Here is a 27,728-nt window from a genome sequence, read left to right on the forward strand (position 1 = left end):
GGAGGTGGTGGCGGCGGAGGGTTGTTGGTCTTTGAGCTAGGTCTTTTCCTCGGAGGCATCTTGATCTAAAATAACCAGGAAAGAGAGGATCATAAGTCCACTGAATTGAATCAAGAGATACGGAACAGGGAATATCTCATTAAGACAGATATTCTATTAAGCGATAAAACAGGAAGGAGTTATCAAAGCAAATGATTTATCGCTAAAGGAATAAACAAGGAACAACACTTGAATGAGGACTTCTACAACGGATCGGCTAGAGAAATACTCCCGTAGTATTTCATGGTTCGCTGCGACGATGGCTCGTTGTTTAGGATATTGGGTAAGTTTTAGGTATGTTGTGTACCATAGTCACTCCCAAGCACATGCTGGCCGTGTCTCGAATGAATATAGTTGGCCAGGCTATATTGATCCTAGACACGATTACATAACTGCCCAGGTTTAAGCGTAGCGTACAACACCCATTTACTTATATTTTTTTCTACTTGTAGTTACGGGTTTCGACGGTCGATATACTTGTATACTTTAGGAAATACTTATATTTGTAGAGTATACTTTTAGTTCAGAGCACTTAGGCCCCTTAATGTTTATAGTCTTATACCATGTAAGCTTTGGTATACTAGTTCACTATAAACAAGGGCTCTGATACCAATCTGTCACACCCCGAAAACCAAAGGCGGAAACATTTCCGGGGTTGACTCTACGTTGAGTATCAAATCCAATGCACATAGTAAAACAGTAAACACAAAACATTACATTACATAATATTATTTACATCTGTTTGAAAGAAAAATTATACAAGTGTTATACATATATCATATGAACAAAAGTAAAGACGAGTCTTCAGAATGCTCTGTCTTCTCCAAAAGGTGGCGGTGTACCTGTCTAATGCTGACCTGAGAATACAAGCGGTTTGAAAATCAGCATAAAGCTGGTGAGTTCATAAGCGGTTTAGTTTTGAAAAGAACGAGTTTCCTTTGCTTTCTGAAAAATTTGTTGTTCAAGAAAATCCCATATTTTCTTATGAAAACAGTTTAGTTATTTTTTGTTACAAATTCGAAAACGATTTGTTATGTCATTCCAGGAAAATCCCATATTTTCCTAATAGTTTAGTTATTCATTTGTTACTTTATTCGCATATGAGTTGTTATGCTATCCCATGAAAATCCCATATTTTCCTATGTATTAAGTTGTCTATTCGATTCTAATTTCGTTACTAGTTGTTACGTTTTCCCAGGAAAATCTCATATTTTCCTATGTGTTGAGGTTGGTTCTTAGGTTTGATTTCGAAGTACTAGTAATTATCATACTTGTAGTATTAGTTAAGTATTCTAAACTCTTACTTATCCTACATTCGAATGTCTATCATCTACTAACTTAGTTGTATTTTCGAATATTTGGATTCACCATAAACGTACGTTACAGTATTTTCGATTATTCTGATGATTTCCAAAAGAGTACATTAGTTGTATTTTCGTATCTCTGGCGACATTCTAAGGCGGGTGTATTCGAAACTCAGTAGAGGTCCAGAGGCGTACTTTCGTATTAAATTCGAAACTCTGGTTACATTCAACGCGTACACTAACTGTATATTCAAAGTCTTGGTGTCATCCAAAGGAGTTAATTTTGCATTCGTAGTCCTATTTCTATTCGTATTCGTATTTGTTCTATCCTATTAGTTATATTTGTATTCGCATTCGTTCTACCCTATTTGTTATATTCGTATTCGTATTCGTTCTATCCTATTTGTTGTATTCATATTTGTATTCGTATTCGTATTCGTACTATCTTATTGGTTGTATTCGTATTCGTATTCATTTAGTATTAATCTTGGTTATGATTAGTATGATTTCTTTTACAAAAAGTAATATAGTTTAAAACACTTTTTAAAGAAATCTGACTTTAGTCTAACTGTTTACCGTGCAATTCGAACCATTAGTTAACACAAATTTTGAAATTAGAAACATACATAAAATGAAATATTGAACTGAAAATAAGTTTAAGTACAAGATTTCCTTGTACTTTTGCTTGTATTCCCCCCTGAAAACATTTGAAAAAGGGTAGGGGTATGAACTCACCGGTTGAGAAACGCATTAGTTTGGATCCTAAACGTCAATTCTGGGTTCGCGAACGCACAAGATTCCTATGGATTATGAAATGATACACATTTGTATCTAATTAGGACTTGATTAATTTATTTGCTAGGGACATATACCTCTAGTTGCAGAAACACTCCATTACAAGTGTTTGGAAGGACCCGGGTGGCATTTAAGGACTTGTATGACTAGGGAATGGAGTTTACTCTTCAAGAGTAAACTCCTTAAGGAGTTTACTGCCCTAAATACCCCATCCACATGAGTTCATGGCCGTGAACTCATGGAGGGTGCCTTTGGATACAAAATGGCTTCAAAATACAAGGATGATTTAGCTAGGAATTTATCTAGGGCATTAGGATGAATTTGGACTTACTTAAATACCATTTATTGGAGTTTACGGCAGGAAACAAGGAGTTTACGGCCGTAAACTCCCCCCTCACATCCAATCCTTAAAGTTTTGGTCCTTAAACAATCACATGTTATTCCAATGATTTTTCCCAAGCCTTATATCAATTTTTGGGGGACTTTTGGCATGACTTTAGGATTTTATGGCCCATGAACCCCCTCATGGTCGTGAACTCCCTAAATGGGTGTTTTATTATGTTTTAAGGCTTCTAAATTGATGGTAGACACTTCTACAATTTATCTCATGGCTTAAGGTGTGTTTAAGTGGCATCTTAACACATTTTGAGGAGTTTACTCCCCATTTTAGTGAGTTTAGGGCCCAAGCATGTTCTTGGGTAGTAAAATCAAGTTTACTCCTCTAAATTGATGTTCAAGGTGTTCCAAGGCCAATTCCATAATTCTACAAGTCGTATCTAAGCCTTATTGTTGTTTTGGAAGAGTTTAAGGGCATAAAAACCCCTTTTATATGTGTTTATGGCCCAAGATTGTTCCAGGGCCGTAAACACATGAACTAGGCTCTAAATCATGGTTCAAGGCATTCTAAGTCCATTCCATAAAGTCATCTACCCATATCTAAGGTCTAATTGTGGGTTTTGTTGCTCAAAAACCCCATTTATATGAGTTTAAGGCCTAGGACTATTCTAGTGATGTAAACACTTGATAATGGTCCTAATCCATGGTTTAAACTTGAATTTGAAGGCTAGAGGGGTTGTATAACAAGTTAGGGAAGGTACCTTGGTGATTAGAAGCCTTGAATTTGAGATTTGGACCCTTAAACTTGAATTTAGGAGAGAGGTTAAAGAGAGAGTAGAGAGATGAAGCAAAAGCTTCAAATGAAAGCTTGAACACGTTTATATATGTCCCAAAACTTGGACAGGGTGAAATTCTACCCGATACCGGCATTAAACGGGGCTTTTGGTCGCATCCGATTAAGTTTCTGTAATTCGATGGGATAGAATTTAGAAATTTCAAATTAATGATTTTGGGCCATTTTCATGAGTTTTTAAATGGATTTGAACACTCACGAGATTAAAATAAACTTATAAGGTTATATATGTTAGCCCAAAAACGAAAACGGGACGAATCGATAAAGGCAGATTTTTACGCGCAGAACGGATTTCGGCGATGGACAACTTCGGGTTGTTACAACGAGGTCATAGGTCTGGACTCTAGGGATAGTTGGGTCATGTATAGTTCTCATCTTTACTGGCATGCATGAGCCAGAAGGGCTTAAAAGACCAAAAGTGGTCTAAAAGTTGAATGGGACTTCGATGCCCATAAAGTTGGCACCTTTATACCATGAAGTCCTCTCAAGACCCTAGATCTGAAGGGTTTGCCAAATGGAATGTCCAAATCGCAACCATCAACATACTTAGACCAAAACATGAAGCAAAACATCCTAATACTAGATCTCAGCATATTATGGACAAGGTTGAAGCTTTATACCTTAGGTGAATCAGAAAAGAAGCCTAACTTCCGGATCTACTCTCTTACCGCACGTTCTTGCTCCTCCTTCAAGCTTCTTCTTCTTCAAACTCACCAAGAATGCACAAGATTAGCTCACAAAGACCAAAATTGGCTTAGGTTTTCAATATTAGGTTTTTGGAAAATGGAGGTTGGAGATGAGGCCAACACCACAGTGTTAAGGTGTTTAAATAGGGTGAAAAACCCCAAAATTAAGGTTTCATTTCTGCTAGCATACTCGTCAAGTTGAAGCTTCCTAACTCGTCGAGTAGGTTTCGAAACCTACAGTCCAATTCATATCTACTCGACGAGTTTGGGGCCTCCAACTTGTCAAGTTTCTATATAAAAGTAAATAATTATAATTTAAATACATACCAGCAACCAGGCGTTACACACACAAGACATGGTATTTACGTGGTTTAGTTAAGGTGACCTATGACTATGAGAAAATGTCACACCCCGGCCGTCGGCGGAAACACCGGGTGATGTAACGTCATTCTTCGTATCACAGTTATATAACATACATTGAACAGAAAGATAATAGTAAAACTTCTCCCGTTCGAATACATACCAGCTTTTCAAGTTCCTGAAAACACATGCATTTTAAGATACGTCAACATAAAGTTGGTGAGTCCATAGGTTTTGACTCCATATAAAAATAATACTTTTTCTAAGTTCAAAAGTATAGTTTTGAAACTATCGTTTTGATGCTCCAACATTTAGTGTGTATATATATATATATATATATATATATATATATATATATATATATATATTAGGTATAATAGTTTATTATCAATAAGTGTTATACCTAAACATTCCTTGAACCTAGGGTATAAGTAGGGGGAAACTTATACTTAACATTAATACTTGTATACGACAAAGTGTAATGTTTCTAACAATTTGCTGCGATGAGCCTGTAACCGTTGCTATGACATATTACCTCTGAGAAACACCCACTCATGATTTCCATGAGGACAACCCACTCATGATTTCCATGAGGACAACCTACTCATGATTACCATGAGGAACACCGCACGCTTCATCGATGCCGGAACAATAACAAGTAAAAGGAAAGTTCATCACTCGCTTATGGTTGACTGTAGCTAACAATCACGAGTGGGGTGATTAACCCATATACTAATTATACACGACTTCCTCACTCACACGGGATTAACAGTTACAGTTCAGAGGATTTCCGCTAAGATCCCCAATCTTAGTTGATGAATACAATTACTCATGTAGACTTCGACGGCTTCCTATATCACTAGCAACAAAAGCATTTTCGTGTCTAAAATCCTAAGTTACTAGACTATGCTTTTAAACATTACTCATAACTTCATAATATTTAGGCAGTATAATAGCTACAACTTGAAGGAAAAATCATGTTTTATCTTGACATAAAACAAATAACAACAATAAGATATAACATACCAAGTTTTGTATTATCATAAAACTAATAATAGCATATAGCGTATCCAGTTTTATCTTGATATAAATCCAATAATAGAAACATACGAATATATGGAACTTCCGAATATAACTTTGGAACTATATCGCACACAACATATATATAGAATGCTAAGTATAACTCAAGTTCTACATTAGTATAATAACATACTAACAAGTTGATAATAATTGTATATAATGAAAATATTATATTCAAAACAACTATATCCGGTTAATATAACTATTTACGTTGATACTAATATACTATCATATAGACATAATAGTAACGTATATACAATATTTAGCATGCGTTTTACCCCGAAAATATTAGAAAGTGGGGCCGTGAAACTCACCCTAGTAGCGTGATTTTATGTTATCTAAGAAAAAACGGTCAATGTATGAGGTCGTCGGGGCTCGGGATGCAAGATGGCTTCAACAAGGTGTTGGATTAATGTCTAAGTTCATAACTATAATTGGTAAGACTTGACCCGACCCGGCATGGTCCATTTGGGTTGCATGGCATCATGCACTTGGATAGACTATAATGAGAGAAATAACACTTAAGGTTGATTAATATATTATAAGTTCTAATATATCAGCAAGATTATTTAATTAGTATTGATCAAGAATTAATCTAGAATTAATTAAGTGATCAAAAGAAGACTAATTAAATATATGGGTTGATTGTGTAAATCATCCATACTTGTATAGTGGGCTAATGCTCCATGGATAATCAAGTTGGGCTAAAACCCATAGGATGGTCCATGGATGCTCCATGGTGTATTTGAACCCATGGATCCAAGGAAATGGAAGGCCATGACAATTAGGGTTTACCCTAATTGTAACAACTATATAAGATCATATTCTTTGGGAAAAATTGGCCACTATGAATAATAAGAAAGGGCTAGCCGATTTTAGGAGTGTTCAAGTTTCTCTCAAGTTATTCCAAGTGTATTTGGTGTTGTGTGAACCATTTGAGGTGTCACACTTGAGGCACTAGGCACTCAAGCTTCATGAAGACATTCTACATCAAAGAGCTATGTATTCTATTTTGTTATATTCATTATTTTGTATGCTAGATTAGGATAATACCTTGGATGTTCATAATTTCAAGTATAATAGAGAAAACATAGATCCAAGGTATTTAGGGTTTCATGTACACTTAGGAGTGTTAGAATGCTGAAAACCCAACAGTGGTATCAGAGCGTAGCTTGTTTTCTTGTTATACTTGCAAAAGTAGCTGAAAAAATCGAGTTTTGATGTTGTCTGCATAGCAGAGTCGCCGAGTCCAACGCAAAATGCATCCAACTCGCCGAGTTGGTTCGTGCACTCGACGAGTTGGACCCCCTGACAGCATATATTCGATTGTTTTGGCTGGAATTGGACTAGGAACATTACCCTAAGATGTTTTTGGACTTATAAACTTGTTTTTGATGTGGTAATGGTCATGCTAATCCAATTTCTAAGATAATTGTCATAATTTCAAGATTTGTATTAGTTTGTATGTTCATGCTAATTTCTTGAAGATTGATGATTTGAATCATCTTGTTCTTAGATTAATAGAAAAGTTGTGTGAAATAGTTGATTTCAATCCATTTTAATCTAAGAGTTGATTCCAAAGTGTGTTTTTGTAACTTTTCCTCGAGTTATATGAAAAGTCACATTTAAGAATTATAAAACTCATAAAAGTTGGCAAAGGTTACAAAAATGAAGAGTCTAGTTCTAATTAAATGGCTTTATGACTCCATAACTTGTCCTCAAGTTATGGAGGTTCAAGAGTCTCTTCATTAAATAAATAATAAATAAAAAGTGTAACCTTAATTAGTTCCATAACTTACAATAAAAAAAGAGTTATTTTTTTCAATTAGTTTAAAGACTTTCATAACTTGTCCTCAAGTTATGGAACATGAAGAGTTTTAATTAAAACTACTTTAAACTCATAAGTTATGGAATTAACTAGTTTTGAATAGTTTCAAAACTTTCCCTCAAGTTTTGGAATTTGAAAAAGTTTTCTCTTATAAATACTTTAATTCCACGTTAAGCCCTTAGAATTTTAAAAGTTAAAATTCAACCCTAATACTTTATAATATTATAAGTTAATAATATTTATATATATATATGTATAAGAGCAAGTCGTCTTACCATTAGCAGGCCTCATTCACGAAGCCGGTCTATAAGTGGGGTATAAGGTTACTACCTATAAAATGGCAGTTTAATGGGTGTCCACTCTCATCCACCGCTTCCTTGAACGGTGGAGGGTCGTTAGCCGAACGGGTAGGGCAAGGACTAGAATTTTCCCTACATTAAAAGTATTAATGATAAATATTAAGTAACTAAACAATTTATAAATACCCAATCTTATTTACTTAGGAAAATGTGAATAAGGTGCTAATCCATGAAATTACACTTTGCACTTTGTTTAAGTCGGTTAGTGGAGCGTGTGTGGTTAACTGGCACACTAACTCGTATTTAACAAGGTAGGCAAAGGGTAACTTAATGTTTATCATAGTATTGATGGAGCGTGTGTGGTTAACCGGCACATCAATTGAGGGGTAAACACTTAAGGGTACCAAGTATATTTGAAGGGTTATTCACACCTTGTTTTGTGATCCTCGGCATCCCAGTCACAAAACCTGAAGGGCACACTCAAGATTGAAACATGCCATTGAATAGTTCAATGAATCTCAAAAGATCTAGGAATTTCAAATCCAAGCAAAACCTAATAAGATTATTTCGTTTTCATGGTGGAAATTGGTGAATCGTCATTCACCTACCTTCAAATATTTTATAGCTTGGATTAAGGCATCCCTCTTCTAAGTTATAAAATAGTTTGTTGGGTCATCATGAATGGGAAATCGGGAAACAACAAATGGACAGAGAGAATGATTGATAATCCACATCTCAGTCCATACGATATCCAGAATGGAGGAATATATGATCACTTATCTAATGGACATGTCATTAACAAAGGTTAGAGTTCATCGGCAAGGTGAGAGTTCGACGGAAGCTTTTGAGAGCTACGATTGCCAGTCGGTTCGTGAAGTCATACTTGCAATAATAGTTTTAGACTTATCCAAGTGAGAGACTGTTGGATTAATGTCTAAGTCCATAGCTATAATTGGTAAGACTTGACCCGACCCGGCATGGTCCATTTGGGTTGCATGGCATCATGCACTTGGATAGACTATAATGAGAGAAATAACACTTAAGGTTGATTAATATATTATAAGTTCTAATATATTAGCAAGATTATTTAATTAGTATTGATCAAGAATTAATCTAGAATTAATTAAGTGATCAAAAGAAGACTAATTAAATATATGAGTTGATTGTGTAAATCATCCATACTTGTATAGTGGGCTAATGCTCCATGCATAATCAAGTTGGGCTAAAACACATAGGATGGTCCATGGATGCTCCATGGTGTATTTGAACCCATGGATCCAAGGAAATGGAAGGCCATGACAATTAGGGTTTACCCTAATTGTAACAACTATATAAGATCATATTCTTTGGGAAAAATCAGCCACTATGAATAATAAGAAAGGGCTAGCCGATTTTAGGAGTGTTCAAGTTTCTCTCAAGTTATTCCAAGTGTATTTGGTGTTGTGTGAACCATTTGAGGTGTCACACTTGAGGCACTAGGCACTCAAGCTTCATGAAGACATTCTACAACAAAGAGGTATGTATTCTATTTTGTTATATTCATTATTTTGTATACTAGATTAGGATAATACCTTGGATGTTCATAATTGCATGTATAATAGAGAAAACGTAGATCCAAGGTATTTAGGGTTGCATGTACACTTAGGAGTGTTAGAATGCTCAAACCCAACACAAGGGAGAGAGGAGAAAAGGAAATGGTGTAAGGAATATTTGAAGTCGGACCTACTATTTATAGTAAGGATTTTAGACTCTTACGTCATGAGTTTCATAAGGCTCACATCATGAGTCTCGCATGTTCATCCCGTAGACTTGCCATTTGCATCCCTAGCTCCGGAAGGTGGCCATGTGACTCCTCACGTCGTGAAAAACTCCTTGTTCACGTCATGAGTTCGGATCCTATCCCCTCGCAGCCTCGTCACACCTTCTCGATTCCGAAATGTGGCAAAATGACTCCTCACGTCGTGAATAAACCCTTGTTCACGTCGTGAGTTTAGTTAGCTTAGGGTTTTTGAAAGCTGAATCTTCGGAAGGTCGTAACTTTCGCATACGAACTCCATTTTTGACGTTCTTTATATCCACGCGTATGTATTTACGAGTACTATAACTCTCTTTTAGCCTCCAATAGCTAATTATAAGTCTATTTTAAAGTCCTCTTATTATAGAGATATATAGTGTTCGATTTATCACAACTTCCTAATCCGAAGTCGGATTCAGATGTTCTCTATATCCTTGGAATGGTATGGACATATACTTTAAGTTGTATTATAAAGAAATTTTGCATTTGTATTAGAATTTATCATGAACTACATAATACTCTTACCACATTACTAGGCTAACGTAATCACATTACATGATTGGCATAATCACATGTGATTGTCTATTGACATATTTTGACTAGTGTTATATTCTCCCCCCCTGTTACAACCCGAAATTTCCATTTTGTACGAACATTATCTATTCAATAGAAGCTAGACCAGTTTCAATGAATTTCAGACTTTTCCGAATAAGTTTGTGTACATTAGGGTTTATGTTTAAGGAGATATCAGGAGAGTGGATGCTCATGGGTTTGTGAAACTTGAGTATTTCAAAACTTCATAATGTTAGAGTTCAATTCTAGAATAAAAATATTTTCTGCCAAAGATATTTCAGGACTCTAAATAGATTTCTAAACTAAATTCATTCATTATTCACATATCCAACTAGAGAAAAGCCATTTTCTCTCTCACGGATCTTCGGGTTTTCATCCCAAATCGTGAGTAGACTTCTCTAGTTGTTTTATAATACTTGTTATATGCTTAATAACATAGATTAAATGTCAAATATGTGAGATTCGGGAGTTTACCGCCCAAGAACGTTCTTGGGGAGTAAACTCCAAAATGAGGCTTAAAGGCTATCTAGTCCCATTTCCTTGCTAAGTAACTAGTTAAGGATTATATGTATGTATATTTGAGACTAGAAAACAATCAAAAATGCCTAGCTTAGGGTGTTCACGGCCCAAGAACTTCTTGGACCGTGAACTCCAAATTCAAGGGCCAAAATGTGCCCTAATCACTCCTAAGGCTTTAGACATTAACCCTCATTTACTTCTAGCTAATTTGTGGACTTTAAAACATCAAGAACACCCCTCAAAGTGAGATTATGGCCACGGAATACTCATAGGCCGTAAACTCCAAACAAGGGCACCAAAGTGTGCCTAGGGTCCTCATTAGCCTTAAACAAATGCCTAGAAATTATCCTACTTGTGCTTGGGACTTGAAAGAATAAAAACACCCATCCCATGAGAGTTTACGGCCGTACACTCTAAGGGATTTGGCCTTGGGGCCGTAAACTCCTCAAAGGAGTATTTCTATGACCCAAACTACCCAAAGGATTAAACAACCAAGGAAGGCTTATTCTAGAAATCAAATAGCACTTCAAAACATCAATTACCACCAAGATTGGAGTTCACAGCCGTAAACTCAAGGTTTTACGACCGTAAAATCCTTGTGTGGAGTTTATTGAGGAGTAAACACATATACAAGGTCCTTGGAAGCATTAAACCCCTTTAGCCTTGTCCGACAACAACCTACAGGCAACCATTAGGACCTATAACACTTATACAAAGTGTTTTCATGTTCTAGAGTGTCCCAACTTATTTCATTAGTTATTATTTGGCTAATTAGTAATATATATGCTCATTATATGATAACTAGTCTCGTGCGTGTGAACAAGTCTCCGTTTGCCACCTAGCACGGTATCCGACACTTCAATCCAATCCACTCACCACAAGTGAGTTCATACCCCTTTAATTAACCTTTGAAATACTCTTAATGTTTCAAATGCTTTTATGGGGGGATACAAGTTAAAGACTTATAGTTATTACATCAATCACATGTGATTAGTAACTACAAAACCAATGATTTTATTATTGTTCAAACTGTTTATCAAACTGTTTTACTTCAAACTGTTTTACAAACTCTTTTACTTATCAAATACTTTTATTTAAACTTTTTTATACTTCTTATAAATTTCATGCCCATGTATGTATAGATATATAAGCAATGTTTAAAGGGCTTAGGAAGGCCATCCGCCCTATTTCCTTTTCGCGCTTGAGATGTGGTCTGGTGGGATATCGGGTACTCATCCGAAGGTCGTTTAAATATTAGTTATATATCAAATGTACATATATAGACATAAAAGTACTCCTTTATTCATGCGTATCAGTACATCATTATTAAGTTACCATCGGGGTAACACAGGATCATACTACTACAATTTCTAGATCATTGAGTCAGTTCATTCATGAGTCAATAGTTATTACTACGAGTACATATACAACTATACTAGAAAGAGAACATATACAACTATACTAGAGAGAGAACATATGCAACTATACTAGACAGAGAACATATACAACTATACTAGACAGAGAACATATACAACTATACTAGAGGAAGAACATATACAACTATACTAGAGGAAGAACATATACAACTATACTAGAACAGTTCATTACATTACATATACAAGAATACGTTCATTATTTTGATATGAATCGGAGCATGACTTAAATGTCATGGTCCGAGTTGTAGCCAGAGTCTCTTGAAGGGAGAGCGTGAGTTTGTATAGATCTATACTAGATTGACTATCCTACACCTTGCTGCTAGCTACAGTCGGACCTGCAGGTCTGCGGGTGCCAAACGTCATTCCGTTATTACGACCATTCGTATGTCGTTGTTACCAGTCGATAGTATGGTGCAATTAGTCACATGATACCTTAATATAAATCCGATTTAAGGTAGTTAGTACAACAGTAGTTCCTATAATACAACACTACAGTACTACAATAATTTACCCATTACATATATTTAGTGATTATTTCACTTAAACATTAATGTAAAAACTATATTTTGTTAAATGATAGTTACACTTGGGAAATTACACACTTTTACAATAAACGAGCATACAAAACAGTTAAGCCTTGGTAGAAGGCTACTTTAATAGAAAATATAGGTTTTTCTGAGAGATTCAAACTTTTACAAACATTTACATACATTTTACAAACTTACACTTGAGACATGTTCAAACGTTTTGATAACAAACACCGACACTAAAATACTTATGAACTCACCAGCTTAATGCTGATAAACTCTTTCAAAATAACTTGTATTCTTAGGTCATCAGTAGACAGGTACCGAGGCCAGCTTTTGAGAAGATGGAGGCATCCAAGACTCATCATATTATTTTGATTCACATTATATTTTTGGTGTCTATAACTATTCAGAACACGCTTGTATTAAAATTATATATTTAATGCAATGGATGATGTTGTTTGCTTGTTTACTTTTACTGTGTTGTGATACTCTACATGATGTCCTCCGCCCCAGAACATTTCCGCCGTTCTTGGTTTTGGGGTGTGACAGATTGGTATCAGAGCATTGTTTATAGTGAATTAAGTATATTAACCCATAAAAGATATACTAAACTATAAACCCATTAGGGATTAAAGCACTCTCACCCAGAGTCTATACTTTAAATATTAAAATATTTAATTAAGTATACTATTCTGCATTCATACTAAAATCGGTGTCACAATGATAAGAACAAAACTATTATGATTGTTAAATATTACAAGTGAGCTCAGGGATGGCATAGCCTGATCAACTATGCTGGCCCGAGGAGTGATTAGCATGTGCCCTAGAATGGTTGTGATATGTTAACAAGTCTAAAAACTTACCAACAATACCACAAGAAGATCAGTAGAACCTAAACTTAAAATACTACAGGTGTATTTTGTACTACTAGCTACATATATACTATATTCTTATACCTCTTTTCTCACGTAGATTTAAATGGCTGGATTACATCACGGCGACCCGTACTTTCCAAATGAAGGCAATGCAGGGTGGAACGAAGAAGAGCCCGAAGATGAGCATCCAATCCCTTTGGATGATCACCTCACAGAAGGCTTTTCTGATGGATCCGAGTCCGAGCCTGAAGTCAACAACCTACCGCTAGTAGGTCAAGCCCCGAACAACAACCCCCGACCAGCTTTTCCAGGTCCTACTCCCTTGTGGGCAACCAACTTGAATCACTGGAGTGATGAACAGGGTGAACCCTTACCTTACTTTGGGGAACGAAGCTTTTACAATGTCAGTGAAGGTGGTTCTGCTGACCGAGCTCTGCCCGTCATTATCCGCAGAATAGCTCGTAATGTTGAGCAAGGTCGAGCAGCCATCGACCGGGTCATGGAGATTGATGCCAACTCTGGTTTCAACACAATCCGCATCAACCGTCTTGAAGAAGACATGGAACGGACCCGGAGAACCAATGAAACCCTACAACAACAGCTAGCTGCCTCCCAAGCTGAAGTCTTGGAACTTCGAGCCCGCCATAGGGCTCAGGAGCGACACCTTCAAGAGGTGTTTCGTCAAGTGTCAGACCTCAGGACTCGCCCGAGGAATTCCCATCGCCGTTAGATGATGTCTAGTACATCTCTGTCTTTTGGTTAAGGAATAGCCTTTAACATATGTGCTCTAAGTAGCACTTGTCTGTAAAATATTCCTAACTTTCAGTACTCTAATTAGGAATCTAAGAACTGTCAAACTTGTCCGTATGGTATGATGAAAGACCTACTGTTAGGTCGATTTTCCCTGAACTTGTTACATCGGTAATACTAGTAATATTGACATCTATCTAATCTGTGGGAAAAATCTATACACTTGTGTTTTCCTACTAATATTATTTGTTGTGATCTCAAACACTCATTCAACTGTTGGGCTATGGTTAGTTAGCCCACGTGTCACTCTCACCTTACTTACAAATTGATTCTTACCATTTTTCTTATCTTTATAAACTTATAGCTGAAAGATGCCTCCTCGCAAATCTCCCTGGAATAACCCTGCACCTCCACCGCCTCCTCTGCCTCCGTTCATCGATACTGCAACCCTGAATGCTGTCGTAGTTGTAGCAGTGGCAACTGCCATGGCTCACTATCACTCATCTGATATTAGCAGAGGTGGAACCCCTGTTAACTCCATTCCGGTTGAAACCCTTGTGCGCTCGAGAGAGTGCTCCTACAAGGATTTCACCAACTGTAAGCTGATGTCCTTCCATGGCACTGGCGGAGTCATTGCCCTCTCGCAATGGTTCGAGAAGACTGAATCAGTCTTCGAAATCTGTTCATGCCTTGCTGCGAGCAAAGTCAAATATGCCGCATGCACCTTTGAAGGAAAGGCCCTGACGTGGTGGAACGGCCACGTTAAAGCTCTAACCCTCGTCGTAGCCAACGACATGGGCTGGGAAACGATGAAAGACCTCATGATTGAGGAATACTGCCTAAGGGGTGAAGTCCAGAAATTGGATCAGGAGCTTTGGAGCGTGACCATGAAGGGCACCAACATGGTTGCTTATAGCGCCAGATTCAGCGAACTGGTGGCCCTTTGCCCCAATATGGTTCCCACTGAAGGGAAAAAGATCGAAAGGTACGTATGGGGGCTAGTGCCTCCGTACCAAGGGAATGTCCTATCATCAAACCCCGCTACCTTCGACAGTGCCAAGCGACTGGCACAACGACTCATTGACCATGGAGTCAAAACCCCTGCAACAACAACCACCCTAGCCATCACGGAACCCTCCAAACCCGCTGACACTAAGCGGAAGTTCTGGGAAGACAAGAAGAAACAGCGAGCCGCTAAAAAGCAGCAAATTGGGGTTGTACATGCCGCGATAACCCCTGCTGCTGCTACTGCTCCGGTGAGGCAGTATGCTGGAAGTTTGCCTAAGTGCAACAAATGCAACTTCCACCACAACGGCCCCTGCCATGAAATGCAGTGCTCTAACTGCAACAGGAAAGAATACACCGTCCGTTTCTGTAAATTCCCGACGAAGCCGATCACCCAAGTCCCCGGCTCTGGCGCGAGCCCGACCTGCTATGGATGTGGCGAAGCAAGCCACTATAAGAGGGATTGACCCAAAGCAAAGAATGCTGGTGGAGCAGGAAGGGTACTAGCTATAGGCCACGGGGAAGCAGTTGTTCACCCAACAGTGGTGACTGGTACGTTCCTCCTCGATAACTCCTATGCATGCATTCTGTTCGATAGCGGAGCGGAGCGAAGCTTCGTAAACCATAAATTTGCTCGCATGCTTAAGCAACAACCACACACACTTAAGGAACAATTCACATTAGAAATGGCTAATGGAAAAACTGAAAGTACGAATAGCATATACTTAGGTTGTACCCTAACTCTAAATAACCATTCATTCCCAATCGACCTCATGCCGATCTCAATAAAAAGCTTCGACGTTATCATTGGCATGGATTGGTTAAGCCTTCATCGCGCCGACATCATGTGCTACGAGAAAGCAGTCCGTCTAAACCTTCTGTCTAACGAAACTCTTATCGTCTACGGCAACAAACCCGGTGCAAGTCTTCATATAATATCAAGTATTCAAGCACAGAAGTATCTGCGTAAAGAATACCATGCATTCCTTGCTCACGTCGTCGATACTAGCCTTGAGACGAAGGAACTAATGAGCATTCCAGTAGTGAGCGAATTTCCCGACATTTTCCCAGAAGAGCTACCAGGATTACCACCGCAACGACAGGTCGAATTCAGAATCGACTTAGTCTCAGGAGCTACCCCAGTAGCCAAGTCACCCTACCGATTAGCACCAGCAGAGATGCAGGAACTATCTGGTCAACTTAACGAACTGCTCAGCAAGGGCTTTATAAGACCAAGTTTCTCACCTTGGGGAGCACCAGTCTTGTTTGTTAAGAAGAAATACGGATCATTCCGTATGTGTATCGACTATAGAGAACTCAACAAACTGACGGTCAAGACTCGTTACCCTCTGCCTCGCATAGACGATCTATTTGACCAACTGCAAGGGGCGAATTATTTTTCCAAAAATTAATTTAAGATCCGGATATCACCAGTTACGAGTGCTAGGGGAGGATGTCCCGAAGATGGCCTTCCGAACTCGTTACGGACACTACGAGTTCGTGGTGATGCCATTCGGATTGACCAATGCGCCCGCAGTCTTCATGGATCTGATGAATAGAGTATGCCGACCTTACTTGGATCATTTCATCATCATTTTCATTGACGACATCCTGATCTACTCCCGAAGTAAGGAAGAGCATGGCGATCACCTGCGACAAGTTCTAGGGATTTACGAATGGAAAAACTCTATGCGAAGTTCTCGAAATGTGAATTTTGGATCCGAAGAGTTGAATTCATAGGGCACGTGGTAAGCGAAGAGGGAATCCACGTGGACCCATCCAAAATTAAAGCCATTGAGAACTGGTCAGCACCGAAGATGCCTACAGAAATTCGTCAATTTCTAGGCCTCGCTGGCTACTCCCGCAGGTTCATATAGAACTTCTCCCGAATAGCAAAACCGCTGACAAACCTGACCCAGAAAGGCGTGGCCTTTGACTGGGAAGAGAGACAGGAGAGATCGTTCCAAACGCTCAAGCGAGCCTTGTGCACCGCACCAATACTATCCCTTCCCGAAAGAATAGAAGACTTCGTAGTCTATTGCGATGCATCGAATCAAGGGCTCGAGTGTTGATAGCTTCATTTTATTTACTTCCTTTTATAGTTTATTTTAGTACATTTCATTCGCATTTTAGTTAACACACATGCATATTTTCCCTTTTGTTATTTTTATGACCATTTCGGGGTACTTTCTAGTTTCTTGAGCATTATTGCAGATTTTCTTGGAAACTAGCGGGGCGGCACTCTTGGGAGGCGACTAGGCTTGAAAGGAATTGGAGATTTCGTGCTTGATGCCTATGAAGGTGACTCATGGGGTGGACCTGTCAATTGCTTGAAGACTTGGAAGAATTGAGCTTTAAATTTGAAAGACGCGGGAGAATTCTTGAGTGTGCAAGATCAATATTTGGGAGTGTGCGGAAGTTTAGAGTGAAGTGGATGGACAAATTGGGCTTTAATTGAAGAAATATTGAAGAAAAATGGGCTAGGAGTTGATTGGATTCGAACTGGGCCAATGGATTAGCTGTGGGGGCCCAAAACTTGAAGAAGCCCAAAATTACCCGTCAGAGCCCGCGGCCCGCGTGGGTTCCTGACTAGGGCAATTTCGGGATTTTGCTAAGAGCTCTATTTTGGGAAGTTTGGTGTGCCTCTTTAGCCTTATCTTGAAGGTCTGATTTGGAGACTTTCTCTCTGGAGTTTGGAGCATTTTTGGAGGCCAAGAACACTTGAAGAATATCTTCTTTTCATCTCTTGAATCTTGTCAAATGTTTGGTACAATCTCATCTAACTTTGTTCATTTGAGTTTAGCCATGCTTGGCTAAGCAAATCTTGGTTGAATTTTTGTTGAATCTTTTGAACTTTTGTTGGATGTTGAAGAATCCATGAACTTGTTCTTAAATCTTTATGGAATTGTTTTGTGTTTTATCATATTATCACTACTAGTATGTTTTTATTCATGAGTTTAAATATGTTTGTGGTGATTAGTTGGTTAATTTCTTGATTAAGTAAATGATCCTCAAATTAGCATGCAACAAATGATTTTTGTGTTTTTTTGGCTTCACACAATCATAAAAACATTTCCTCCAACATGGTGGTGAAAGCATTTGACCCCTCTTGGATTTGGTGACTTTTTGGTTCTTAATGCTAGTTGACTTTCACTAACTACATGCTATTTGGAATTAGTGACTTTGACTAAGGAAATTGTTATGAGCTTCTCTAGCCGTTTCAACAATTAAGAAAAGTCTAGGTAATCTCAAGCTCCTTGGATTGCTATAGCCAAATTAAGGATTTAAATCAAAGTATTGCACCATTGGATTCTAATGATATGTTCATCAAAAGTCAAAGTGAGGAAACTTCAAGTCAACCATCTCTCCCTTATTGATTTTACATCAAACTCTTATTTTTTTTGCATTTGTCTTTTTAAATCATAGTTAACTCTACTTTGTTTCAAGTATTTCAAAACACCACCCCCCCCCCCCCCCATTTTATTTTTATTGTCATTTTACAAGTATTTTTACAAAGAGATTTTTCATAGAGTTATAAATTGAACCAATCTCCGTGGATTCGATCCCTTTACCACTATACACTATTTTAGTGTGTAATATTTAGGGTTATTATTTGTGTTGGCCTCGACAACCACCAAATTTTTGGCGTCGTTGCTGGGGATTGGTTTATTTTTAATCAATTTGTTTCTTTATGCCCAGATCTCAGCGTACAGGTGACTTGATTTACAATCCGGAAATCGAAAAAGAAGCAAGGCGTTTGGCGTAGGAAAAACGAGTTGAACGTGGTCAAACTTCTAACCCCCACGGGGACCCGGAGGTTGAAACCGCTTCATTAAGTGATATAGAACCCGATTCTAGTCCCGACCCTCGCCAAGAAATTCCCGAAACACCACCCCTACAACAAAATCCACCCATTATTGAACCAATTCCAATGGAGGACGGAGGAGAAGTTCCCAAAAGAACTTTGAGGCAAATGATGGAAACCGATGTTACACAAACTCTAACCGGTATCAATTACCCAGTTTTGGAAGGAGGCTCGGAGTTGAAGTCAAGTTTAGTCCATCATCTACCAACTTTTCATGGATTGGAGAATGAAGACCCTCATAAGCATTTGAAGATGTTCCACATTATTTGCACTAGCATGAAGCCACAAGGGTCAACCGATGACCAAATCAAGCTAAGGGCATTCCCCTTTTCATTGGCCGATAGAGCAAAATATTGGTAATTCTATCTTCCACCGGAGTCGATCAACTCATGGACCGACATGGCAAGAGCTTTCTTTGATAAATTCTATCCCTCCTCAAGAGTCTCAAGTCTTAGAAATGAGATTTGTGGAATCCGCCAAGGTCAAAATGAGACTTTCCATGATTATTCGGAGAGGTTCAACAACTTGTGCTATAGTTGCCCACAACACCAAATTCCGGAACAACTCCTCATTCAACACTTATGTGAGGGATTGTTGCCAATGGAGAGAAGACTAGTTGATGCCTCAAGTGGTGGAGATGTCTTTATTAAAACCCCACAACAAACAAGACAACTTTTCAACACCATAGCCGCAAATTCACAACATTTTGGCCCTCGCCAAGACATGAAGAGAGACACACAACACAAAGTCAATGAAGTGGGAACATCAAATCTTGAATCTCAAATAAAAGATCTAACCTCCGTTGTCCAAAAGCTAGCCATGGGACAAACTCCGCAAGTGATGGTTTGTGGAATATGTGCAACAATGGGGCATCCTACGGATATGTGTCCCATCCTTCAAGAAGATGCGGAACATGTGAATGCCACAGGAGAGTTCCAAAACTACCACAACAAACCATCCGGTTACCAAAATGCATATAATTCGAGTTGGAAGCCAAATCCTAACATGAGCTACAACTCAAGACCATTGCCTCAAAATGCATTGGTTAGACCGTCCTATCCACCACCACAACCACAATACCAACATCAACAACCACACTATCAACCCAAACCACACCCTCCACATCATCATCAACAACCTCCTAAATCTCAACCAAGTAGCTCCGGAATGTCTCTTGAAGACATTGTCAAATCTCTAGCCACTAGTACCCAACAATTCCAAAAAGAGACAAGGACTAGTATCTCCAACCTTGATGCACAAATGGGAGATATAGTTACATCTATAAGCAAGTTGGAATCCCGTGGTAAACTCCCTTCTCAAACCAAAAAGAACCCAAATGTCAATGTGGTGACCTTGAGAAGTGGCAAACAAGCCAGAGAAAGTACTTCAAAGAAGAAGCCAAGGGAAGAAGAGGAAGAAATAGAGATCATTCCCATTGAAGAACCTATAGTCAAGAACGATGCACAAGTCGGAGCCCCAAAGAAGACTATCCCTTTAGTAACACCGATAGCCACTCCACCACCGTTCCCCTCCCGACTTGCAACTTCAAAGAAGAATATGGAGGAGAAAGAGATTTTGGACACCTTCCGAAAGGTGGAAGTAAACATCCCTCTACTTGATGCAATCAAGCAAATTCCGAGATATGCAAAGTTCTTGAAAGAACTTTGCACCAACAAGAGGAAGTTGAAGGGAAATGAGAAAATTTTGATGAATGAAAACGCATCCGCGGTTTTACAAAGGAAACTTCCACCCATATGCAAAGATCCCGGGATGTTCACGGTTCATTGCAAGATTGGAGATGTCACTTTTAGTAGTGCTATGCTTGATCTTGGTGCTTGTATCAATTTCATGCCCTATTCGGTGTATGAATCATTGAATGTCGGACGCTTAAGTGAAACCGGTGTCATAATCTCTCTTGCGGATAAATCAAGTGTCTTTCCTAGAGGTGTTTTGGAAGATGTCCTAGTGCAAGTGATCCAATTGGTCTTCCCGTGTGACATCCCCAAATTTCTCGGCCAGAAAAGACCGATTTAATTTATGCTTTTTAAAAATCAAATCAGAGAAATCTTTATAAAAGATGTTGCGGAGTTGGTCCCCAAAACAAAATATGATAAAAGTTTGTCAAAACCTTTCTTTAAGAAATATATCATTTCTTTTTATATCAAAACCTCGGGATGTCATGTTCCAATACAGATCAAAAGCATAAACAAGACATTATAAGCCTTACGACAATTATTTGTAACTACTGGCCTATAATCCAAAAATTCACTCATCATCATCATCCGACTATGCTCGGGGTCCTCTACCTGTAATATAAACAACTGAGTGGGTCAGGCTTGGAAGCCTGGTGAGCATATAGGGTTTTCAACCCACAATACATAAATTTATTATGTTTATACATCAATCAATCAACCTAACTACCCTAAACCCCATTATTTTATTTATTTCTTAAGGGTTTACCCTAAGAATCAACTATCACTCCTTCCTAAGGATTCATCCTAAGGAATAGACACAAAGTCACCTCGTGACCGGGTTTATACAACGGGCACTAATTCCATAGCTGCCAAAGTTTATTCAACATGTGCTAAGTCCATAGCTCTCATTTATCGACAGTATTATTTACAGGTGTTCTCTCCTGCAATACATGTCAATGGGTTTTAGAGTACAGCAAATGAACATATAGTTCATTACACCTACAGGTTGCGGGCCTGCTAGTGTTCCATAGACTGTCTAGAATACTCCATGGTTGTCATCCATACTCTGCTGAATGACGGGGGCCAACAATTTGGGTAAGTGATTCTCTCAAATTTTCACCACTCACCCTCAACTCATGATCAATATTATTGATCATCTCCTTTATCCAACTCACCTTTCATCATACCCACTATTTCATCTACCCATGTTCTACCCAACATATTTTGTAGATAAAAAAAGCATATACAGTTTAAAACTTGTATAAAACATCAATTCAACAGTCACCTCAGTCAAACAATTAATATATTTACACATAACACGTATTCCAAGGTAAATACTTCATATCTATGTGTAAATTGAAAGTAACTACACACTCACTTATTTTGGTGAAAATCGGGCAACAATTCGTTTCCTAAAACGATCGTTTCTAATAAAACCGGGAGTTTTATTGAGAAACCGGGCTCTGCGAAAGGTCGGGCTTCGAAACCGAAAAGATAAATTTTCCGGGCTTCTCGGGCTCTTCGTGGGGTATTCTGGGCTTTACAATTGATACCGGGGCTTTGCGGGATGTTAAGATGAAGAAAATATGGAGAGAGGGGCTAAAAATGGCTAAATTCCAAAAGTAACCGGAAACCCTCGCAGGTACCCTTCTATTTATAGGGTCCGAAGTTTGATCCAACGGCTGAGAAGTCTCCGGATCCGACGGCTAAGAGGCTTCGCAGAGGGTCTCGCACATGCCTCGCATGGCTCGCACCTGGCTCGCACATGCGAGGGCTCGCTGTCAGCTTCTAAGTGGACCGCGGCTTGTTGGCGCACCTGCGAGGCTCGGAGCTAGGCTATGCGAGGCTCGGACACACGCGGCAGCTGGGCGAAGCTTCGGCTGGGGAGCTGGCTGGTTCGGATTGGGCCTCCTCCTCGGTCGAATTAGAAGAGGACACGTGGCTCGCATGACTCAGCAGCCTCGGTGACTCAGCAGCCTAATGACTCAGCAGCCAGGTGACTCAGCAGGACACGTGTCACTTTCTAAGCGAGGGTGACGTGGCAATTGTGTGACTATGCGAAATTTCTCGGTTTTCGTGCCAAAACTTCTAAAATCCATAACTTTCGCATACGAGCTCCGTTTTTGACGTTCTTTATATGCACGCGTAGCTAAAATTACGATCTACAACTTCCGTTTAGACTTCGTCGGCTAATTTTGACTTTAAATTTTATATTATTATTTTTAACAGACCGGGATAGGAAATCCGTTAAAAATTCATAACTTCTTCATCCGACGTCCGTTTTCGTCAGACTTTTTACCGTTGTGCTCCTAATGACGAGACCTTCAATTCTCGTTTAGGTTGTGTCGGCTAAAAATCGCTCGATCTAAAATTCGAGTTTTTAGCTGTCTACTGCTACGCTGAAACTTCGAAAAATCATAACTTCCTCATACGAAGTCAGATTTGGGCGTTCTTTTTATCGAACTTCTCGGTTTAACGAATACTACAACTTTCGTTTAGATTACTAAGGCTAAAAAGTAGTTTATCAAAAACTCACTTTTTACGACATTCAGCACCGTGCCGGTTTTGTCGCAAAACTTCGACAGGTCATAACTTCTTCGTTATAACTCGGATTTTGGTATTCTTTATATCCCCGAAATCCTTGTTTCGACCACTACAACTTTATGTAAAGATATCGGGCTTATCTCACACTTTAATTTTGACGCTTATTTTTTTTAATTAATTAAACCCTAATAATTAAGCATAAAACACATAATTCACATAAAATTCACATAATTCCTTTTCATTTCTTCTAAATGAGTTACAAAGGTTAACCTAGACCATTATGTCAATATTAATGCCTAGCCTAGAAACACGGGCGTTACATCCCGACGGATTTCTATGTGATTGATCTAGATGAGCAAGTGTCCTCCAAATCGGCTTTAATCTTGCTTGGGAGACCGTTCTTGAAGACGGCTAGGACGAAGATTGATGTGTATGCGGGAAGTTTGACAATGGAGTTTGATGGCGAAACAGTAAGTTTTAATATTTATGATGCCATGATATATCCTAGTGATGTTTCATCTTTGTACTTTGTTGATGTTGTCGAGCCAATCACTCAAGAATTGTTCGAGTTATCTAACGGTGATATATTGGAGATGATCTTAAGAAAAGGATTCGATTGTGGGAAGCTAGACGAGCAATTAAAACTTTATTCTTTGGATCCGGAAGTTGAGAAGTTGGTAAATAAAATGGAGATGAAGAAATCCACAACATTAGATGTCAAGCAAGTTGAATTGCCCCCAAATCATACAAAATTCCCCGTCCCTTGTTCAACCACCCGAATTGGAATTGAAGGTCTTACCTCAACACTTGAAGTATGCCTATTTGGGAAAGAATGAAACCCTTCCGGTTATCATTTCAACTCACTTAACCGAATTTGAGGAAGAACAACTCATCAAGGTGTTGAAGGAGCATAAAGACGCCATGGGATGGACGATTGTGGATATCAAGGGATTGAGCCCCTCAACTTGTACGCACAAGATCTTAATGGAGGATGAATGCAAGCCGAGACGGGACGCACAAAGAAGGTTGAATCCTCCAATGATGGAAGTGGTCAAGAAAGAGATTTTGAAGCTCCTAGATGCGGGGATGATCTATCCAATATCGGATAGCAAGTGGGTGAGCCCGGTGCAAGTCGTTCCAATGAAGACGGGAATCACGGTGGTCGAAAACAACAAAGGTATGATGGTCCCCACCCATGTGCAAAACGGGTGGAGAGTATGTATTGACTACCGCAAACTCAATGCAAACACACGAAAAGATCATTTCCCATTGCCTGTCATTGAACAAATGTTAGAAAGGTTGGCCGGAAAATCCCATTATTGTTGTCTAGATGGGTACTCCGGTTTTCATCAAATCTCGGTGGCACCGGAGGACCATGAAAAGACAACTTTTACATGTCCATTTGGCACTTTCGCATACCGTAGAATGCCATTCGGATTGTGTAATGCCCCGGCCACTTTCCAACGTTGTATGGTTAGTATCTTTTCGGAATATGTTGAAAACATAATTGAGGTTTATATGGACGATTTCACGGTATATGGCAACTCCTTTCAAGAGTGTTTGACCAATCTCACCAAAATGTTAAAAAGATGCATTGAGACAAATTTGGTTCTAAATTTTGAAAAATGCCATTTCATGGTGAGTCAAGGTCTCATTTTGGGTCACACTGTGTCTAAAAAAGGAATTGAGGTAGATAAGGCCAAAATTGATGTTATTCAAAGCTTACCTTACCCGACTTGTGTTCGGGAAGTTCGTTCTTTTTCGGGCCATGCAGGTTTCTATCGAAGGTACATCAAGGATTTTTCAAAGATAACAAGACCAATGTGCCAACTCTTGCAAAAGGAGGTTGATTTCGAGTTCAACGAGGCGTGCAAAGAAGCTTTTGACAAGCTCAAAGAGTTGCTTACATCCGCCCCCATCATGCAAGCACCAAATTGGGATCTTCCCTTTGAGATCATGTGTGATGCAAGCAACTATGCGATAGGCGCCGTTTTGGGTCAAAAGAATGGGAGGGCCTCCCATGTGATCTATTATGCATCAAGGACACTAGACAATGCTCAAAGCAACTACTCAACCACGGAGAAGGAGCTATTGGCCATAGTGTTTGCTTTGGAGAAGTTTCGGCAATATCTACTTGGCACCAAAGTCATAGTGTATTCGGATCATGCGGCTCTCGAGTACTTGATGACAAAGAAAGATGCAAAGCCGTGACTCATCCGGTGGATCCTACTGTTACAAGAATTTGATTTCGAATTCCGGGACAAGAGCGGATGCGAGAACCTCGTGGCCGATCATCTAAGCCGGATCACTTCAAATGAAACTCCTCTCCCGTTGCGGGACGAGTTTCCGGATGAGCATCTCTTTTCCCTTACTCAATCTATTCCTTGGTATGCCGATATCGTTAACTTTTTGGTCACAAGAAGGTATCCCGACACATTCACACGTGCTCAAAAAGACAAGTTGAAAAGTGATGCAAAATATTATGTGTGGGATGAGCCTTATTTGTGGAAACATTGTCCCGATCAAATCATTAGGCGATGTGTTCTCCAACAAGAGCACCAATCCATTTTGCAATTTTGTCATGAATTTGCTTGTGGGGGACACTTCGGACCTAGCCGAACCTTGAGAAAGGTTCTTGAATGTGGACTATTTTGGCCAACCATGTCACGCGACTGCTACTTGTTTTGAAAAAGTTGTGAACGGTGTCAAATGACGGGAAACATTTCGCAAAAGAACCAAATGCCCCAAAATCCAATCCTTGTTTGTGAATTTTTTTGACGTATGGGGGATTGATTTCATGGGCCCATTTCCTATTTCGTTTGGCAACGTTTACATCTTGCTCGCGGTTGACTATGTTTCTAAGTGGGTTGAGGCCAAAGCTACAAGATCGGATGATGCCAAAACAGTTATCGAGTTTTTAAAATCTAATGTGTTTGTGAGATTTAGTGTGCCTAGGGCTCTGATTAGTGATAGAGGGACACACTTTTCCAACAAAATGATGGAAGCTTTATTGAAAAAGTACAACATGACCCATCGTGTCTCTACCGCCTATCACCCTTAAACAAATGGTCAAGCGGAGGTTTCGAATCGTGAAGTGAAGTCTATTCTAGAGAAAACAGTGAATCCGGCAAGGAAGGATTGGAGTTTGAGACTAGATGATGCCTTATGGGCCTATCGGACTGCGTACAAGACCCCGATAGGAATGTCCCCGTTTAGGTTGGTCTTCGGAAAGCCATGTCATCTTCCCGTCGAGTTAGAGCACCGTGCATTTTGGGCGGTCAAGCAATGCAATTTCAACATTGACAAGGTGGGAAGGCATAGGAAACTTCAACTCCAAGAGCTAGAAGAATTGAGAAACGACTCCTATGAAAACGCAAGGATTTACAAGGAGAAAATGAAGCTCTTCCACGACAAGTCCATCACCCGGAAGCATTTTGATCGGGGCATAGGGTCTTACTATACCATTCACGATTGAAGTTATTTCCAGGCAGGCTAAGGTCAAGATGGATTGGACCTTTTGTTGTGATTAAGACCTTTGACCATGGGGCGGTGGAAATTAAAAGCGAAAAGACGGGACAAATTTTCAAAGTCAATGGGCACCGGTTGAAGCCATTCTATGAAGTTTTCAGTGCCAATGCCCTTGAAATCATCCATTTGGATGTCCCGATGTGTTGAAGAAAGCTAAGAGGACGTGTCGCCAAAGACGTTAAAGAAGGGCATTTTTGGAAAGCAATGTGCTTTCACCATTTTTTCAAATTCTAATAAATCATTTTACTCCAATTTTTGAAAGGTTTCACCAATCGATCCCCATTTTACTCCAAATTTTGTCAAATTTTTGATACCGGGCCTTACAGGGATCGTTTTGGCTTAAAAAATCAGTTTTTTTTGGAAAAATCCCATTTTTGATGTGCAGCATAGCCCGCGGCCATCGCGCGGCTCGAGCCTAGCCCGCGTTAAAGGTCAGAACGTTCAGAAGGTTTTCCAGCAAGTAGACGCGGCCAGCCCGCGGCCCAAGTCCAGCCCGCGTGGGCCAAAGCTCAAATTCAATTCAGTACCCACGGCCAGCCCGCGGCCCGCGCCTGACCCGCGTCGATTTTCAAAGCACTTGGCAATTTTTTTGAGCAAACCAGTTCCCTCGGCCAACCCGCGGCCCGCGTACAACCCGCACAGAAGTCTTTTTTTTAGCTGTTGGATCTGTTGTGTTCGAGGAGGCTAGACGTGGCCAGCATGCGGCCTGCGCCCAGCCCGCGTGTTGGTCGTTTGACTGATGTTTTGAGCTGTTAACTGCCTTGACTTTCGTTGACCAAGAGATTTAATGAGTTGACCAAACATTGACCGGGTTTGACCTTCCTTGACAAAAGATTAAACACCTCCAGCACCCTTCTTCTTCATCATTCAAGGCCTACAAATTCCTCCATTTTCTCTTTAGAAGCTCAAGAACACTAAACCCACTTCTCACAAAAATCCATTTTCCTGGAGTTCTACCGGTCAGAATCTCGCGAAACCACCGCCATTCTTCTCCATTTTTCATCCTCTACAAACCCCACCCGAATTCCGGTCCG

General features: G+C 39.5%; 1 pseudogene; it reads left to right on the plus strand.

The window, feature by feature from the left end:
* The first annotated feature begins 19,810 nt into the window (after positions 1 to 19,810).
* On the plus strand, positions 19,811 to 26,841 carry LOC145076500 (uncharacterized; annotated as a pseudogene).
* The last annotated feature ends 887 nt before the right edge of the window (positions 26,842 to 27,728 follow it).

The sequence above is a fragment of the Lactuca serriola genome, chromosome 9, assembly GCF_051521515.1.
Source record: "Lactuca serriola cultivar US96UC23 chromosome 9, Lser_US96UC23_V15, whole genome shotgun sequence".
Lineage (NCBI taxonomy): Eukaryota > Viridiplantae > Streptophyta > Magnoliopsida > Asterales > Asteraceae > Lactuca > Lactuca serriola.